The sequence below is a fragment of the Pituophis catenifer genome, unplaced genomic scaffold, assembly GCF_029215685.1.
Source record: "Pituophis catenifer annectens isolate HBS135680 unplaced genomic scaffold, rPitCat1.0.hap2 SCAF_2, whole genome shotgun sequence".
Classification (NCBI taxonomy): Eukaryota; Metazoa; Chordata; class Lepidosauria; order Squamata; family Colubridae; genus Pituophis; species Pituophis catenifer.
The window spans coordinates 73909876-73929076 of record NW_027256882.1 but is presented as its reverse complement, the minus strand read 5'-3'; the positions used below and the strand labels follow the sequence as shown (position 1 = coordinate 73929076).

Genomic DNA, 19201 nt, shown 5'->3' with positions numbered 1-19201 from the left:
CAGAAGCAATAGCACGTAGACTCATATACTGCTTTACAGTGCTTTACAGCCCTCTCTAAGTGGTTTACAAAGTCAGCATATTGCCCCCAACAATCTGAGTCCTCATTTTACTGACCTTGTAAGGATCGAAGGCTGAGTCAACCTTGACCCTGGTGAGATTTGAAATTGCAGGCAGCCGGCAGGCAGCAGAAGTAGCTTGCAGTACTGCACTCTAACTACTGCGCCACCATGGCTCATAAGGCAATAAAGAGCTGGATCTTCCTGAGGTGCTGGGGGAGACTAACATAGAAGTGTGAAGGTGGTGTTGAGGGTATCCCAATAAAATTGCTATGGCACTAGGGTTTTTGTCTTTGTTTTTCATTGATCTTTTTTTTTTTTTTACTTTTTGTGATTTTATTGTTGTTGTGAGCTTCTTATATTTATGGTCTAAGACAGATAGACATACAAATCTTTTAAATAAATATGCTTCTTTGAACTATGGAACAGACTAAGGGGACAATTCCAGTGATCTTTCACAACTTGAACCAGTAAATTCTCTGCATTATTAGAAAAGGTGCTGTAGGTTTTTCAGACTGAAGTCCACTGAGCCTGTGGTCAAAAGTACTAGTTGGTGGGCAAGGTAAGAAGATAAAATCACGGGAAATAGAAGAATGATGGACTTTCTACAACAGGAGATTCCAAACTTGGCAACTTTAAGACTTGTAGACTTCAATTCTGAGAATTTCCCACCAGCCATGCTGCCTGGGGAATTCTGGAAATTGAAGTCCAGAAGTCTTAAAGTTGCCATGATTAGAGACCCCTGTTCTACAGATTCTATAGACAAGATATTTATGACGGGAGTAGTTAAATTCTCTGGGGCTGCTGAATCTAAACAGATTGTCTGGTTGTCTTAGGATAATCAAGTTTAAGACTGCATCTTTTAACCTCAACCACATTTTGCTTCTTTAGGTTTAAGGACAATGACTGACCAGCAAAAGAACATGCACATGTTCACCTGAGTACATATCCTGCAGCAAGAATCTATATTGTTTTAAAAACAAAGAGAATTGTTCATTATGTTCTCCTTTCAGAATTCCAGTGCCACGTTCAGCCTTCAAGAAAATATCCTTATTTTTCAGGACAGTTTACTTCAAAGACAATTCCTCTTGATGGAAAACAATTAGGCTTGTGATTCCCCCTCCCCCTCTCCCCCCACCCACCCACCCCCCGCCCCCAGACATTGCTTTAAAGAAACTCTGCAAATGCAGCAACTCTTTAGGCGGTGCTAAAGTATGGTGCTGTCAGAGTGGCTTTTCTGGTTAATGTCAATAGCACTATGTATAAAAGGTGACCAAAGTGTGTACAAATGTTGATCTTTGGAGAAAGCATGCCTATAATCATACACACATCCACTATTTCATCCACCAGGTTGACTGCAAGGAGAAAGGGTAAAGTACATTTTTTAAAGGCAAAATACAATTCCTAGCACACTTATAGGTTGTAAGTCACAAGGGAACACCTCTGCGATCTGTTGAAATGATGAGGCTTGTCCAATATATTTTTGTAAAGCATCCAAAAGACCGAAAGGGTAGCTACAAAGCTTATTATCCTTACAAACAGACCCTCTATACCAGGGGTCTGCAACCTTAAACACTCAAAGAACCATTTGGACCAGTTTCCCACAGAAAAGAAAACACCGAGAGCCACAAAACCATTCCTGTGCCTGACTATTTCTTGAACAGCCACAAAACTAGCATATGTAGTTGAATTAAATGTTCTGTTTTCTTTTGAAAGTTTTTTTTTTTTCTTGGATTTATCCATGGTTGGCCTACCAGGGGTTGAAAAGCTCAATAAATTGCGTGCCGGCAGGTGTGACACATATTTTGAGTGTCAGGGAGCCACAGCAGAGGAGTGAAAGAGCCACATACGGCTCCAGAGCCGCAGGTTGCTGACCCCTGCTCTATACAGATAGTCCTTGAACTTACAACAGTTCATTTAGCAAGTGTTCAAAGTTGCAACAGCACTGGAAAAAATGACTTATGACCATTTTTCACACTTGTGACCATTGTCACATCGCCACGGTCATGTCATTTACATTCAGATGCTTATCATCTGATTCATATTTATGACTGTTGCAGTGTCCCGGGGTCATGTGATCCCCTTTTGCAACCTTCTGGCAAACAAAGTCAATGGGGAAGCCAGATTCACTTGACAACTGGGTTACTAACTTATCAACTGTAATGGTTCACTTAACAAATGTGGCAAGAAAAGTCGTAAAATCGGGCAAAGCTCACTTAACAAATTTCTCACTTAGCAACATCAATTTTGGGCTCAATTGTGGTTGTTAAGTCAAGGACTACTTGTAAAGCTAGATTCGACATTTGTGGACTAAAGATATAAAACACAGTACAGTAAAAGAAGATTTCATGAATGATCTACCTTCCAATTACACATGAATTTATAGCGACAATAAAATGCAATATAAGTTAAAAATGTTATGTTGCTGTGATTTGAATAAGAAAGAACCTTCTGTGTAATATTAAGCATTTCTCCTATTTAGTCTTTCAGCACGGTTGGAATAAACTTGTCTAGTTTATTTCTGTGTGATAATCCCATCAAAAACTAAAGTAATTAAATGAATTGTGGGTCCATGGGAATCATACACACTTATACTACCGGTAGTTCTATAGACAAATATTTCTTTTTACATGTAAACCAAAAATCTAGCAAATAAAGTAGTATGTTACTACACGTATTCCATGAAAGAAAGGTATGCAAATTGTATCATCTTCACAGAAATACCAGAAGCTACAAAAAAGCACAGGACATTCGGCTTCTGAGTATTAGTATGAAGTATCCATATCCTGCTGCGTATTCCCAACATCTGATATTAAAGCAAATTCCATCCATGTGCTGAACCTGTTTTCTTTCCAAGCAGGGCTGGACAAACATCCAGCTGTTCACTTTGAAAATGATTACTACTGAATGCAACTGTGCATCTCAGGTGTTACTGAGGCTTTCAAGAATTTTTTTGTCTCCTCAAAGATTTGATTCTAGTGGCTGAAGAGCATAGTGGGTGGCCTCAAAGCTCATCGCAAAGCAACAACTGCAATAAAAAAATTTGCATGATAAATAAGAGAAATTGACTTGGCTTCTTATAGGCTGAAAATTATTGCCAAGCATGTCATTTTTCAGTTAGACATGGAACAGAACAGAACAGAACAAAACAGAACAGAACAGAATAGAATTCTTTATTGGCCAAGTGCGATTGGACACACAAGGAATTTGTCTTGGTGCATACGCTCTCAGTGTACATAAAAGAAAAGATACATTCGTCAAGAATCATAAGGTACAACACTTAATGATAGCCATAGGGTACAAATAAGCAATCAAATCATACTAGGAAACAGTCAATATAAATCGTAAGGATACAAGCAACAAGGTTACAGTCATACAGTCATAAATGGGAGGAGATGGGTGATAGGAACAATGAGAAGATTAATAGTAGTGCAGACTTAGTAAATAGTTTGACAGTGTTGAGGGAATTATTTTGTTTAGCAGAGTGATGGCGTTGGGGAAAAACCTGTTCTTGTGTCATGATAACCTTATTGATAGCTTGGTCAGATAAAATGTTCAAAAGGTTATTTACACCAAAGGAAAGTCTTCCAAATCCTGTCCTATTAAAAAAAATATCTTCGGCCTTAGCTACCTGATTGCAGTAAAGCTTCCTTTAGCTCTTAGAAAAAGGAGGAAGTATAGGAAGCAGCAAAAGACAAAGAAAACTGGGGGGGCAGAATAAATTGGATTCAGAGAGGCTTCAGTTAACTTGATTCTGATTTATGAAACTGAGTGAAGAGTACTCACGTGTTCAAGCACCCCTGCTTTTAATTTCTCACCCATCTGTACATCCAGACCATGTGATGGTGTTTGATTTCTAATACTGCCAAGCATTTTGAGAGATGGATAGGTTAGGGTTTTAAACCAAGTACTGTAACCTGAAACTTCACTTCTATCTTGACTCAGACTAGCTGAACTGAATCAGAGACTTTTAGAGGAAGTCTAAATGTGAAGGGTAAAATGCCCCCTCCCCCTGTCCACAGATTTGAAGGAATTCAACTTTTGACAAAAAATTAATTACCTTTTTCTCATGTTAACTGAGGTGTTAACAGCCTACTGTATGAAAGACACACCTGCAGCTTTTAGAAACTCCATGGAAAAGATAATTACAACCATTGCTAAACCTGAGCTTTGAAATGCAGAGCCCCCCAGGGCAGAAAGAAGAATGCAAACTTTCTCTCCATAGCTGGGAGGTCTCCCTTTTATTTCAGGAGGGGGTTTAGAAATTTGCCTGAAAATAACAGGTCCTGGATTATGTTTAAAAATGTATTTTCTGGGCAGAGGGGCATACAGTATCTCCAGGGAAAGAAATCTCCAGACTACTCCACAATTTTTATTTTCTATAAAAAATAATTTTTTTATAAAGCCTTGGAAAAATAAAAGTACAAGCATTCTTTTTTTATTGTATATTTTATTTTATTCAAAACAAAGTTAAAATACAAAATTCTGGGGAAAAAATTCCAAAAGATGAAAAACAAAAAACACAAAACAATCAAAACATTAAAAAGGTGTATCATAAAAAGGCCCACATATATACACATTATCCCCTCTAGTTGAATACTGATTAATACATCACTAGTTTGTAGGGGCGGGAGGCCTAAAGGCATTTTTGAAAATATTATTTTAGAAATAAATAAATTATTGTCACTGCAGCTTACCACTTTCTTTTTCATATTTCACACTACAATAAACTTTTAAAATGTCAGAATCAGGCAAGTTCTAATGGAGAGTCTTTGTAAACTTTGGAGTGCACTCCAGTGGTGGGTTTCAACTGGTGTTACCACCGGTTCACTTCACGCACTCGCTTTGTGCACGTTTCGCGCAAGCGCATTGAATTTCAGAACAGCTGAGGCAGGGCAATCTGCTCTGCCGTGCCTATCAGCTGGACTAAAAATGAAAGAATATAGGTAGGTATAGCGCAGGGGTGGGTGGGAGGACCCAACTGACAGTCAGAGTGAACCAGTTTGCTCTCACCTCACCATCTCCGCTACTGGCTTGCCCGAACCCGGAGAACCGGTAGCAACCCACCACTGGTGCACTCCCACTGTACTGGTGGATTTCAGATTTAAATCTTCATTAACTAAAATATCAGTAAACTTTGTCTAAAGAGCATGCTATGCCAAATGTGTTAGCATCACCGCAGTTCCTCTTGTACTGAGCAGGATTACTAGAACAACAGCAATCACATTGTCTATGAATGATATAGATTCCCCAAAAATATGTGTTGCACCATGGGAAAGAGGTGTCCCCTTCTAGCCACACTCTACTCCCATGATAAATGGCTGGTCTAGGGCCTGGATATCTGAGGTCCACCAAGGCACTTCAGTGCTATAATAGCATTATGTTTATGGGGGACTCTAACTTACATGTGTTCAGTCATAATCAGCAAGCCACCTCTAATCTACATTTATCTTAAGAAATATTGAGAAGAAACCTCTCTGCATATGCCTGATTATTCTAAATCTAGTCAAGAAAATTAAGCTGTTATTGGCGCACATTGGTTTCTTCATAGAAGAGTAATGAAGGAATTCATGCTATGAACGTGGCCTGTAACTGTCACACAAGATGCATTGTATTAACTTAATTTGCTTGGAAACCTTTCACTATAGATAAATATAAGTAAAGTTTGATTTGACCCAAGCTCAACTCCTAATGAATTCATGAACTTATTCATATAGTTTCCTGAAAACAATCCAGGAATGGTTTTATTAGCATCTTCTGGGATATGTTTCATACTCCCAGTAAAGCGTACAACCTGGCAATTTTTTAATGGTCAGTTCAATTCTAACCAGATTTGACCCAGTTTGTTTGTTTGTTTGTTTTTTAATCAGCAAAGGTGTTGGTGGGAACAACATGAAGAAAGAAGGTAAAATCACAGGTCATATAGACTGATGGACTTTCTACAGAGTCTATAGACAAGATATCTAAGGCGGGAGAATTTTGTTCATATTAACATTTTGGGCACCTCATTGATAATCAGTGCTAATAAACCTCTGTGCCCATAAAATAAAGCTGTTATGTTTGCTATAGTCTAATTTAAGTCCTTATATTGGATATAATTTAAATTAACCACTGTACTTATTATATTTTGCCATGATAAACTATTGCTAACTCCCAGAATTATATTTATATAATTATAAATATATTTCATTATATTTATATAATTGGTAAAGTAAAATTATATTTCTTTGGTACTTGTCCTCCAGATTTTTAAAAGATTTTTAGAAGAGAATGTAGTAAAAGTTTCATACTGAACAATGATGACATTGTCATAACTCAGCATTAAAGGATATCATGGGATATGCATTTGACAAAGGATGCCAATGATATTCAGATACATTATTTGAAACACTGACATAGACTTTATTGAAAGCAAGATTTATGGCAGTATCAAGGAATATTTTCATTCGAGAGAGAGAGAAAGAAAGAGAATGAAAATATTCCTTGATACTGCCATAAATCCTGCTTTCAATAAAGTCTATGTAAGTGTTTCAAATAATGAATCTGAGAGAGAGAGAAAGAGAGAGAGAGAGAGAAAGAGATTTTTAACATAATCTCAGGGAATGAGGCTAATCTAAGTATTACATAGCTGCACTGGAAATAAAATTTATTTCACAGACAGCTCTGACCCTGCTGATGGCAGAAGCAGGAATGGAATGCATAGATAATTATCTTTAAGACCAGTCAATGTTTCTTAATATCACCTTTTAGATCCAACCAATACATTCCAGTCTGAATCAGAGTTTATTTATTAAAGGATTTAGCACTTTAGATGCCATATTGCCTGGAAGCCCACCAATTTCCATTCCCAAATATCCAATTTCTCCAATTTCTAGTTGCATGAATAAGAGCCTTCAGGATCACATCTGGCCAGTAAGAACAGGCACTAAGATAATTTTTTCTTTCATTGCCATAATTTCCATTGAAAACACTTTCAAAATAAAATAAATATTGGACGATCTTCAATAATATGTAAAGTATTGTTCCTTTAGCTGTGAAGGACAGGAAACATCACAAGCATTTATGGCTGGATATTTTTACACTTGCCTGGATTATGATCAATTAGAGCACAATTCTTTTAAATTATTGAAGAAATTTTCAAGTCAAACAGATCAGCCACAGATAGGGTGCCCATTTTTCTTTTAGTGTGACCTAAAAATCATACATTGATCTTTTTTCTTATTTGGCTCTTTTCAGTATGTGCTAACGTTTGATAGATGATTGTGAATTGCTTCAAGTATAATTTGTCCAGTAACTGTACACTTTCCTTACAAATTCATGATTATTATGCCAAAGGTTACATTAAATACGAAAGTCAGAGCCAACCAAGATATGATGAGAAATGCATGATTACATACTGATCTTTCTGAACTTTAAAAAATATAGTGTGGGGAAAAGTCTGATCAAGATCATATTGCAAGTGGAAAACAAATAGCATTTCCAAAAGATGTTTTTCATCAGGAATGTGGTACACAAGGAAAACCTCAGTTCCTTCTCAATATACTACAATCAGTATCCAGCTCTATATGAATGCTGAAATTCTTATTTAAAACAAAAACAAAAAGAGGTTGCAGTCATGTGCTTGTTGTCAAGTCTAGTTTGGGTTTTTCCTCTTGAATATCTCTTACAACATTCAGATGGTAACCCAAACGCTTTAGTGCAATAAATGGCAAAGTCTTTACATTGGATTAAAGTCATCACAGCATCCTAAAGAGTTACACTGTTAAAATAGCATAGCTTATTATATTATATTATAAATTAGGTTCTACCACTGGACTTATAAGTATTCCTCTGGTTTTTGGTACTCCTTCTAGGGCTACTCATTTTCTTATTTCATTGTCAAAGTTTAAAAATTATTTTTAAGGTCCATTTCACATAATAAGGTTTCAGTCCTTTGTAGAACATCTACAAAATAACTTGGAGAAGTGGACATTCCATTTCTACAGCTTGCAAAATAAAATTTCAGCATGTCGCTTAAGGCTCACATGGTTATAGGATGCTGGTTTGGAGATTAGCAAGCCCGTGTTCGAGACCTGAGTGCTGCCATGAGGCAGGGTGAACTCTCAACCTTCGCTCCAGCTGAGCGAAATGAAAGGAGTCCCCAACTGGGTGTCCCCCATGCAATGGTGATGTCACCAGCTAATCCTTTCAACACGGAAACCCCTCAGTGCTTCTGACACAAGTGCAATGTGAATGAATAGGAATGAACAGTAAAAAGAAACAAACTTTGCTGAAAAAATATCTCATAAGGAAGGTCATTATCATACATTTATTTACTTTACTTACATGGCCATCATCTAACAACACTGACTCTGGGTGGAGTAAAAAAATTAAAACCCAACCATTAAAACCAGTAACCCATGTGCCTCAACTAATAATACTTTCTAATAAGTAAAAACATATTCTTTCATAGCAAAATGCAACTGCATGGCTAGGTTGCATGTACAAGGACTATTCACATGGGGAAATGAAACTGAAGTCTGTAAGTCTTTCTGGTGGCCTGCATTAATTGATTGTATCCCCTCCAAAACACTCACTGTAGTTTCATTGCAAATGCTTGATTTGAAAAAAATCAAGCTGGAAAGAGGTCTTTGCACTTGGAAAACCAGCACTTTTATTACCATGGTTTCATAATATTATTACACTGCAGATTTTAAAACTTCCCATGGGATTGTATCTAACAATGGCAAGGCAGTAAAAATTTATTTAAAAGCATTTATTAACTACAAATATGTTTTTAGAATGAAAAACAGTCAGAAACATTATAGCATTTGTTTAGCAATTTGGACTAAATAGCAGTGCTTAGCTATTAGTAAAATAATAATAATAATAATAATAATAATAATAATAATAATAATAATAACAACAACAACAACAACAACAACAACAACAACAACAACAACAACTCCATGACCGTGTTGCTAAGATCATTCACTGGAAATTGTGCCAGAAGTTTGGATTTGAGTACAGCAAAAACCACTGGGAACATCAGGTTGAGAAAGTTTTAGAGAATGAGAAACTCAAGATCTTGTGGGACTTTAGAATTCAGACTGACAGGCACTTGGTCCACAACACACCTGACATATCAATAGTTGAAAAGAAAAAAGTATGGTTCATTGACATTGCAATACCTGGTGATGCACGAATTGAAGATAAGCAGCAAGAAAAAATCACAAAGTACCGGGACTTACAAATTGAAGTTGAGCGACTGTGGAAAAAGAAATCATGTGTTGTCCCGATTGTAATTGGAGCCCTCGGAGCAATACCCAAAGGGCTACCCCGCTATTTAGAAATTCTAAATTTGCCGCACTTGAACATTTTGACTCTACAAAAAACCACCTTACTCGGAACAGCTTACATCCTCCGACGATACCTTAACAGTTCCTAGGTCCTTGGTTAGGACTCGAGCTGCTGAGCTATTAACCAGCCTCAAAGGCTGTGAATCTCACTAAAGATTAACCAATAAATAATAATAATAATAAAAATAATAGCTCCTAAGTCTTTCAGAACCTCATTTTGTGATTTGAAGGCTATTTTCTCTAAACCTTACTAGGTGGGGCCTCTCTGAAGTTACTTCATGCAGAATAAAATTACATTTTATATCTGCTAAGGGAATGCTCTAATCTAGTATAAGAGCCTGATATTTAAAATAGATGTATAGCTGAGCTTCATCACAAGTTAAATACTGTTTAAAAGAAAGATTAACATTATGGAGTTATTTACAAACATTTTGCATCCTGTAAAGAGATTTGCATTCCCTTTCTTTCTTTAAACTCTACTGCAGAGCAGAAATAGATAATGGACTAACTACATGAAAATCATAATAGAAAATGAACATTAGATATGCATGAATACAAAATAAATCCTACACTTTCTACAATATACTGAAAGTATTTAACAGATAAAAATAAATGCACAAGATGGTTTTGATTAACTACACTTTCCTTCATCTAATAAACTGTGTCTAATGAGTGCTAGCATATTTTTCTTTCTGAAAATGATTCTCAGCTATATACACTCATTGCATATAGATAAAGTTCTGCAGAAGGTATTTAGTAGCTATGGTTTAGAGATGCTGCAGGCATTTGATCTTTATAGATTCTAATTTGAACCGATCTGATCTGTGCCTCGTGGACTAATGTGGAGATTACAAATTAGTTATCCATCAACTTAATCACTTCTTAAATGTTCCAATGCAGCTAGCCATTTTCAGGCACTTTGAAAATTAGTTTGACAAAGAAAGATGGAAATACAGTATGAGAATAAAAGTATGTATTACTATTTAAAAGTATATTACTATTTCCTAAGAAAGGAAGAACAGTAGGAGATCCTAGCCCCGTGATGGCGAACCTATGGCATGCGTGCCCGAAGTGGTATGCAGAGCCATGTCGCCTGGCACACGCAGCATCGTCCATTTCCCTTCCAGGTTTCCGGCGCAGGCATGCACACCAGCCAGCTAGTCTTCTGGTTATTGGTACACATGCGCGTGTGACAATCAGCTGGACTTCACATGTGTGGCAGTGCCAGAAACCAGAAGATCTACCGGCCAGCTGATCATCATGCATTCATGCGTGCCAGTAACCAGAAGACTAGCTGACCAGTGTGCATGTGTACACCGGAAAGCAGAAGTTTATTTCCCGGCACGCGCATGCCCACTGGGCAGCTCCTCTTAGTGCGTGTGCGCACCGGCCATGCCGTCAATGCCTGCATGCAGCCCCGGGACATCCACCCCCTTTCCAGCCTGGAGCACTGCCGCCAGTCTCTCCCCTGTGCCCACCTGCCTGCCTCACCTCTGCTGCCATCAGGAAAGGCCCCAAAGCTTCGCTGCCCGGGATCCACAAGGGCTGCCATAGGGGGAGGCCAGGCATGGCTGGCAGGACACTGCCCAGAGCAAGAGGCTGTCAGGAGGAGGAGGAGGTGCCGCTGGCTCTTTGCCGGTACAAATGGCCTGCCACCGCAGTGTCTTTGCAGAGCCAGCGGTGGCTCCTCCTCCTCTTCCTCCTGCCAACCTTGCACTCCAGGCAGCCTTGCACTCCAGCAAGCCAGCCATGCTGCACGCTGCCCAGAGCACGAAGCAGGCAGGAGGGGGAGAAGGAGGAGCTGCTGCTGCCTCTGCAAAGACGCTGTGGTGGCAGGCTGTTCACACCGGCAAAGAGGCAGTGCCGCTTTGCTGGCGCAAACTGCCTCCAACGTGGATCCTAGGCAGTGTCCACAGTGGGTTGATGCAGGAGGCTTTCCAGGCCCAAAAGGGGCACGAGGGGCGGGGCGCATGCACGGAGGGCTGGGGTGCACGCACGGGGACCCACATGCATGGGGGAGCGGGGGGCATGCATGCATGCACAGGGGTGGTGCATTGCATTCTGTGTGGGTGCCGACACACACTTGCACACACTTGCGCGGTCGCAAGCGCCTGCACACGCACTTTTGGCACACAACGACAAAAAGGTTAGCCATCACTGTCCTAGCCCCTGAACATTCTGAGAAACATTTTTTTATTATTATTATTGAAAAAGTTTTAAAACAAATACAATTTCCCCACAACCCTCCCACCCAACCCCCCCTCCCCCTCCCCGACTTCCCAGAGCAGAACACAAGGTATTTCTATTGACTTTTAACAATAAACTAAATTGCTTAACCAATCATTAAACTAACATCCCCTAAAAAAAAGATTCTTAACCCCCCATAGATAAAATCCTGCTTCTTAGACATAAAACTTCTAATATCACTTATATAGCGCTTATACAGATAAAAGAAATCATTCATAAGCTATTTGATACTTTTTGGTCTGATACTTATTTTGTATATAATCAATCCATCTTCTCCAGTCCTGTATATACCTTTCTTGTGTGTGATCCTTCAAATATGCTGAAATTTTAGCCATTTCAGCTAAATTAGTTACTTTCAATATCCAGTCATCAATAGTAGGCAAAAAGTCCTTCTTCCAATGTTGTGCTACCAACAATCTTGCTGCTGTTATCAAGTTCAAAATCAGTTTAGTCTCTGCAACTGTACAGTCCGTAGTTATACCCAATAAGAACAACTGTGGAGTAAATTTCAGTCTTTTTTTAAGAATATTCTGCATCACCCACCAAATCTTTATCCAAAATGCTTTGACTTTTCTACAAGTCCACCATATATGATAATAAGTTGCATCATCACAGTCACATCTCCAACATTTAGCTTCCACATTAGGATACATACATGATAATTTTTTGGGATCTAAGTGCCATCTATAAAACATTTTATAAAAGTTTTCTCTTAAATTTTGTGCTTGTGTAAATTTCACATTTCTAATCCAAATCTTTTCCCAAGTCTCCATCATTACTGGCTCTTGAAAATTTTGTGCCCATTTAATCATACAGTCTTTAACCAATTCCGTCTCAGAGTCTATTTCCAATAAAGCATTATACAACCTTTTAATATGCATTTGTTTTTGATCTCTAATTTGTTTTACCAAATTCTCCTCATTTTGCACAAAGCCGGTTTTTTGATTTTCCTTCCATCTAGCTTGAAGTTGACCGTACTGAAACCATGTATAAATTATACCTTCTTCTCTCAATGTGTCTAAAGATTTCAAATACATTACCCCCCTTTCCATAATAAGGAGATCTTTATAGGTAATCACCTCCTGTTTTTGTTCTATACTTATATTTTCTATTGCATGTCTAGGATTTGCCCATACAGGTATCTTATAATTTAACTTATATTGATATTTTTTCCAAACCCTCAACAAAGCATTTCTAAGTATATGAGCCTTAAATACTTTATCCACTTTTTTGTCATATAACAAATAGGCATGCCATCCATATAACAAATCATAACCTTCTAGGTTCAAAATTCTCCCCTCAGTTAAGTTAAACCAGTCACTAATTTGTGATAAGACTGATGCTTCATAATATAGTCTTAAATTAGGCATTTTGAGACCCCCTCTTTCACCTGTATCTTGTATAATTTTCATTTTTATTCTGGGTTTTTTCCCAGCCCAAATGAAAGTATTAACACCTTTCTGCCATTCTCTCAGATTTTCATCTTTCTTAAGCACAGGTATCATTTGGAACAAAAATAAAAATCTAGGTAACACATTCATTTTAATTGCTGCAATTAACATTCTGAGAAACATTTTGATTATCTAGTTGTCATCAAGCAAAGTTGGCCATTTCTTTGGATACTTCAGTGAGTAGTGAATTTGACTGCATGGCCTAAAAATCCTGATTTGATTTTATAGGAGTCAATAATGGCACTAAATCGCTTTTGATTCAGCATCATCTTCTGTCTCAGTTTAGCAATCTATTTTTCCTGATGAATTTATTTAGTTAGATCTGTATTTCGCATTAGCACAATTCTTGAACAAAACAGATTTCTTGCCACCTCTCCCCATCCAATTTCTACTTCCCTTTGTGGCCTTTCTTTAGCCTATGAAAAACTTATTGACAAAGTTGCAGGAACATCTGCCATCACAGCAAGGATGAAAAGGAGTCATTTTTCTTTCTTCTGTGGATACTTTTATTGAACCAATCATTTAAAAAATAAGCATGAGTCCTTGTATGAACCACAAATTGCAAGTACTATCATAAAGAAGGCATATATGCTTAACAGGAATACTACTTCCAAGATATGATTGAATAAACACAAGCACTAAAAATGAAAACTATAGTTTTTGCTAAAAATGCTCTTAATTTGTATTCAAATACAATTGATTACTCTGCCACTAAATTCCAAGGACCTTTACTTTTGTTTTTCCTCTACAGAGACTATTTCTTGAAAAAAGCACTATCTATCCTTGGCAGAAAAGACAAATATGTTGAAAACTCATCTTCCTCTCTGGATATACCTACGAGACCGTCTTTTGCCACCAATAGCCTCCCACCGACCAGTTCGTTCTCACAGGGAGGGACTACTCAGGGTACTGTCAGTCAAATTATGCCGACTGGCGACTCCCAGGGGGAGGGCCTTCTCTGTGAGGGCTCCAAACCTTTGGAATGAACTGCCCCCTGAGAAACGAAATATCCCTGATCTCCGTGCTTTCCGCCGTGCCCTCAAAACCCTGATGTTCCAACAAGCGGGGCTAAACATATGAACATGTGAATGTTTTTAAAATGTTATCTAATTTTAGGTTCTATTTAATTGGGCCAAACTATGTTATAATAATAATTTTAATTAGCAATTTTATGATGTTTGTGTATCTATATTTTTCTTGACTGTACACCGCCTTGAGTATGGGAGAAAGGCGGTATAGAAATATAATAAATAAATAAATAAATAAATAAATAAATAAATAAATAAATAAATAAATAAATAAATAAATACGTCAATTTTGAAGAACCCAAGTACTGGACAGACATTATAGCTTCTTCCTATCTGAGTTGGAAAGAGAGGGAGTAACATTAATTAGATCATATCTTACTGTAAGTTCTGAAGCTAATACATGTAAGTATATTTCAAATTTGCACTTTAAAAATATGAGGAAGTTCTTCCATAAAATGCAGACAAAAATAGGGCAAAGCATCACAATGGCTATCCTCATTAAAAAAAAAATGTTTTAATATTATTATTATGGAATGTAGCTTGCAAAAAAGCTATCCAAAGAGAAATGTGCATTAAATGCATACATATTCTTGTGCAAACCTAAGGTTGGAAAAACATCCTGAGCAAAACCAAAATTGACAGATTTGTCCATCCATAATTCTCCCACAATCTAATCATATACCCAGTGAAATAGGATCAGATATAAAGAGAAATATTTCTAACTAAAAATGAAAATGGAAACAAAGCCAGTTTTATAGTTCATACTAATCTTCTCCAGACATTGCCAGTGGGGGACTTTATACGATAATGACATCCTGAGAATCTTATGACAAGCATGTCCAGCAATGCATTTTTTTTTCAAGACACAGAAAATACTACTAATTTTATCACCAGTGACAGTTTGAAATATGCTTCAAGGAATATTTGTTAAATGAAAAATCATCCTGTATCAAATATGTTCAATTACCGATATCTTTTTGAATATATAGCACATGATATTTAGAAAAACAAGGCAATCCAATCTCTACAACAGGATTAAAATAATCCATACTGAGTCTAATGTGATTTACTTCCAAGAGAACTGTAGCCTGAGAAAAGACAGCAAATGATTGAAAAGAGGTGCTATAATTCATACCTTGACGAAACAGAAGCAACATTAATATTTTATGTTAATTATTAGCTCTTGACCAGTCTCAATGAAGACAGTAAAGAAGAAATCATTACTTTGGAAAATATTTGACATCAGACTCAATTGCTCTATAGAAGAATGGATTTGAAAATATCATACAAAATTAGTACATGGATAAATTCGGGAATATAGCAAAGTTATGGACCCTGTAAAATTTTACATATCAAGGTAATTTAGCAACTCCATGCCTGCAAATTCCTGAGTGGTGGCTGTTAAATTTGTATCTTGCAAAACAGTAGTGTTTCCACAAGTTTACTATCTATGTGATTAAGTTTTCAATTGACAAAAAATCCCATTTTAATGCTGCGATTCCCTGAGGCTACTGTGTTATATTGTGACAAAACCCAATCATTTGTTTTAGAACCTCAGCATGGTATGATTTAGACCAGGGGTGAAATCTACTTATCTTCCTTACTGGTTCGGAAGTGCACGCGCCGTAAAACTTCTGCGTAAGCGCAGAGGGTAAAAAACACATTACTTCCTGGTTAAAACCACGAAGTAACGACACCCGGGTGGGTGGTCGGAGCCTCATGCCACCATCGTTACCGGTTCTGCAAACCACCTGCCACAATCGCTACTGGATTGCCAGATCTGGTCTGAACAGGGAGCATTTCACACCTGATTTAGACCCAGGCATTCTTTCCATTTCTTACTGCATTAGTGAATACACTGGACTGTTTAATCTGAATGTAATATTGCACATTCTATCTGGACTGTTCCTAGAAAATAGCAAAAGACTTCATTTGGCTGCATAAATAATATCATAACTATAGGCCAGGCAAATAATCTATTTATTATTTTCCCATGTAATGAAGATGTTGCTTGCAAATTTAGATTTCAGGTTAGCAATGAGTGATTAGGATTATAACCGGATTAAACTGATTAAGAGCCATAGTGAGGCACAGTGGTTAGAATGCAGTGTTGCAGGCTGACTCTGCTCACTGCCAGGAGTTTGATTCCGTTGATCTTGACTGGCTCAAGTTCAACTCAGCCTTCCATCCTTTTGAGGTCAGTAAAATGAAGGCCCAATATGCTGATATTGTAAACTGCTCAGAAAGTGCTGTAAAACACTATGGGTGGTATATATAAATCTAAGTGCTAGTGCTATTATGTTGCCATGAACGAACTTTTCTTTCTCCACATGAACAGGAATACTGAGGAATTTTTACCTAAGAAATGTTCTCAGTTTTCATGTCTCCCATTCCACCATTACCATCCAGTAGATATTCATGAAAAAATTATCTCGATGTGTATACAGTACATGGCTACTAGGCGTGTTCTTAAACTAAGGAAAACCACTGCAGAATTATGGTTCCTTCTTCAGTTGTAATTTTTCTGTACAGACAGGAAGTCTTTGTTTAATGACCGATCACTTAACAAACTGTTAGAAGTTACAACAGACTTCAAAAAAGCTACTTCTGTCCTATCGTTGAAGTTACAACTGTTGCACACTCCCACTCGCAGGGTGTGAGTGTGTGTTTGGCAACCAGCTTGCATTTACAATTACAATCAATTGCAGCATCCCATGCACGCTTTCATGATTTGTAATACTGTTTGGCATTCTCTGGCAGAAAACGCTAAAAATAGCCAATTGGATATGCTGGGTTCCCTTAAGAACCATGTGATTTTCTTAACCACCATGCTGACTTGCTTATTGAGCATTGTAAAAATGATCATAAAATTGAACCAGGTCATATAGTGACCCATTTAATAACCACAATGACTTATGACCAAACATCTGGGCTCAATTGTGGTCATAAGTCAAGGACTATCTGTAGTAATATCTTTTTTTTTTTCCAAGAATGTTCAGCAAACTATAGTCCTGGCAGTGCCAAAGTTGTCATTTATGATCCTGAAAATTCTCCCCAAGGATTTACTAAATATATGGAAGTTTTTATATGAAGCCTAAGGAACAATGAGAAAAAATAATTACATCAGATAGTCTTGAGAATTACATCTGTCGGTTCCAATAATGTTACAGACATTGTAACATGTCTCCGAGGATCATTGTTTGATCCTCGGAATATTCTCTGTTATCTTTTTGATAAGCAATAAGTCCTTAAGGAAACTGGTAGTTTACTAGTGTCATTATAATAATCCAGATAAATATCTTGAGAGATACTGCTTATAGCTGCTGAAGAAATTTAAGGCATGCTTTGTACCAACTGCCTTGAGAATATTTGCACTTGACATTGGTATGTAAATATTCTAAGGACAAGCCTTATTATATTCCCCAGGGAGACTATGTTTTATATGCAGTCTTAAACTCAGCTTCAAAATTTGCAGAATGAATTTGAAAACTTAAATTGTTGATGGGCCAATAAAGTGAAATTCTACTCTGGCTCACATGGATTAACGTACCAGAAGATATAAATTGCATATCAGGTATTATACATTTTAATGCCTTTTGAATTATAATGTTTTTAAAAAGAGTCAGACTCAAGCCGATGCAAGTCGAGAAATACTGGCATAAAATCTTTATTTGATTGTAACTAAATCATGCTGCTAGGACCCTGAAGCAGCTGCATGACCTGAGTCTTTGCTTGAGGCTACGACTGCATTCTTTCCCAACCCAACACCACCTGTCTGCTGTACTGTTGCTGAATGTTGGTAGGTATCAAATCCCAGTGGAATCTTTAACTATCACAATGATGAAGTCCATTACACACTGCCCGAAACATCATCCTGACACTTTCCATAAACATGCACTTGTACAGTGTGGGAGGTGGCAAAATCACATACGGCTGGAGAGCTTATTTTATTCTCCGATCAAAAACTGAAAGCAGATTCTAAGTACCTAAGAATATATAGCTAAATACTGCCACTTTTTAAGGATGTACAATAATTAATCCAGGTTTAAGGCATTGGAGATACAGGGAATTACAAGTATGCCTAACATTGCTTCCTGGAAGGTAGTTTGTTTGTTTTTTTAGAATTATTTATTTCTATTTTACCTTTCTTCCAAGTTTGAATCTAACCACAACACAACAGAAGATTGTGCTAATATCTTGAATAAGAATCATAAAGAATTTTAAAGTATCTTAAAGAGTCACATATTTAATATAGTAAAATCTTATAACTAATTCATCAGATCAATAGAAGGGTTGTTGTTAGTTGCGAAGTCATGTCCGACCCATCGGGACCCCATGGACAACTTTCTTCCAGACCTTTCAGTCCTCTACCATACGGAGAGGTAGACTGGAGACCATTTAAGCTCATGCCGACTGTTCATGACTCCACCTCATTCTCTGTCATCCCCTTCTTCTTCTGCCCTCAATCATTCCCAGCATTAGTCTCTTCTCCAGTGAGTCCTTCCTTCTTATTAAGTGGCCAAAGTATTTCATTTTCATCTTCGGGATCTGGCCTTCTAACAAGCAGTCAGGGTTGATCTCCTTTAGGACTGACCGGTTTGATCGCCTTGCAGTCCAAGGGACTCACAGAAGTCTTCTCCAGCACCATAGTTCAAAGGCCTCAATTCTTTGACACTCAGCCTTCCTTATGGTCCAACTTTCACAACCATACATTGCAACTGGGAAAACCATAGCCTTGACTATATGCACTAATAGAAGGATAGAGAAGGTATTTTTATGTCCTGAACATCTGAATCATTTTAGTAGTTCAGAATAGTATACAAATCACTTTTATTCTCTATCATCTGCCCTCACTGCTTATGCACTTCTGAGTCTATTTCAAATTATTATTACTGCCTTATAAGGCCATAAATGGTTTATAGTTCAAGAATTCCATTCTATTCTATTCTATTCTGTTCTGTTCTGTTCTGTTCTGTTCTGTTCTGTTCTGTTCTAATTCACTGAGCATCTTTTCTCAATCTATGAAACTAATCCATGAGATCTCTGGAAGGCAGTTTGCTCACAGTGGCAACTGTAGACA

General features: G+C 37.5%; 1 protein-coding gene across 2 annotated transcripts in view; it reads right to left on the bottom strand.

Moving 5' to 3' along the window:
• Positions 1-19201, bottom strand: part of ERC2 (ELKS/RAB6-interacting/CAST family member 2) — a 439008-nt gene that overhangs the window by 99286 nt on the left and 320521 nt on the right. The gene's annotated exons all lie outside the window — the stretch shown is intronic.